Source organism: Nipponia nippon, unplaced genomic scaffold, assembly GCF_047370975.1.
Source record: "Nipponia nippon isolate SJK-2023a ecotype South Korea unplaced genomic scaffold, ASM4737097v1 scaffold_9, whole genome shotgun sequence".
NCBI classification, from domain to species: Eukaryota; Metazoa; Chordata; class Aves; order Pelecaniformes; family Threskiornithidae; genus Nipponia; species Nipponia nippon.
The window spans coordinates 37,678,826-37,680,535 of NW_028262413.1; positions in this window are offsets into that span (position 1 = coordinate 37,678,826).

The following is a 1,710-nucleotide window of genomic DNA, read 5'->3' on the forward strand; positions in this document are numbered from 1 at the left end:
CTCCGACTATCTTGGTTTAGATAGCCAGACACTAATTCAGATCATACTGAAATTAACTGCTTACTTCTGAACAGTTTTGTTCATTAGGCACTTCTTTGTGTTTTCTCTCAAAGACATAAAAGACCTTGATAATTTATATCTTGCAAGAATAATAAAGTTTTAGTCCAAGGGGTCTGGAAGGACTAAAGCAGTAGCAGAATCTGCCTTTTTTTTAATCATAAACAGGAGTTTCTCATTCATTTAATTTTCACTTGCTCCCACCATACTGATCAGTTAATTCATCCTAGACCCACTCACTACTCTTGCCAGAAGGGAAGACGAAGAAATTTGAACACTGGTATTTTATAAGATATTTAATAGTGTATTAAAAGGTCCATAGACTGTATGGATTCAGAAGATATGGAAATAAGAAATACTAGGAAATTGATCTCTCTACTGCGTCAGTCTTATTCCAAGAGGGAAAAATTATTGGTAGATGATTTCCTGAAAGCATTGAGGGCCAAACCAGGAGGGACACATGATAAAGCAACCTCTTTCCATCCACCTGCAAGTAGACAGGGGTCACAGAAAACAACTGCTTTGCATCATTGTGCTGACCCTGCCAACCAGAGTCAGGGTTGGTACTTGCACAAAGGTGTCACCATCTGTCTAGAGCTAGTTCCATCAGAACCAGAGTGAGGTTTCTCACTGGAATGATGTGAGAAACCTTGACATCGGAAACTTAAAACACAAGATATTAACCCTTTCTTTTCTTAGCTGCCACATTCTTAAAACAGCATCCCAATATAGTTCCAGCTCCCTCAGTGTAGGATGTGAGGCTGAAGATCGAGAGAAATGCTGGAAACTGAAGTTCACTGGAAACCAGTGGCAACAGCGCTGTGACAGTAAAGTGGGAAATAGGAGAATACGGTGAAGAGGACTGAATTTCTCTTGGCTCCTTTCTCCTTGGCAAATCTAAGCCTGCATGTACATAGCACAGAGCATAAACACGCACATGATGACACAGAGTTATAATAGAATTGAGGCAGGGTTTGGGTGAAAGCTGATGTGACCTCAAGCACTTACAGGGCACTCCAAGGAGTAACAGCATGAGAATACAGGTATCCAAGAGTGAACCAGTTCTCTCCCTTCAATAGCAGCTTAGTGTTCACTTCTAGTAGGGAAAAGAAGGGACAACAAATTGCTGTTCTGCAAACTGCACTAAGCGCCAAGTCTTTTTGCTAAACAGGTCTCCTACAAAGCAACATGAATTTTGGTTTGAACTGTTCTTCAGGTGTAAAGAAAGCAAACTACTTACAGTTTGATACAGCTTAACTCCCTACATGTCCCATTGCTGTTTTGTTAGACATACTATGATAAAAGCATTAGCCTCTGAGTACATCAGGCCAGCTGTACCTTATTCTTAAAGTTACTCAAGATTTAAACAAAAAGTCTTGCATAAAAATATAGATTTTTTTACAATTTAACACTAAAAGTTAACCTTATTGTTTACTAATTCTCAAGACACTTAGATATCTGAGTCCTGGACAGGTTTGGGGGAAATAAAAATCCCAGGAAAGAGTTGTTTCTTTTGCATATAGGATGTTAACAGCTAAGCAGGAGTGGCCCAGGGATGGGCCCGAACACCCTTCTTGCTGTGAAAGAGCACTTAACTTTTTTGGATATACAGAGAGCAGAAAAGAAACATAAAATTACTTTGCTACAGCATGT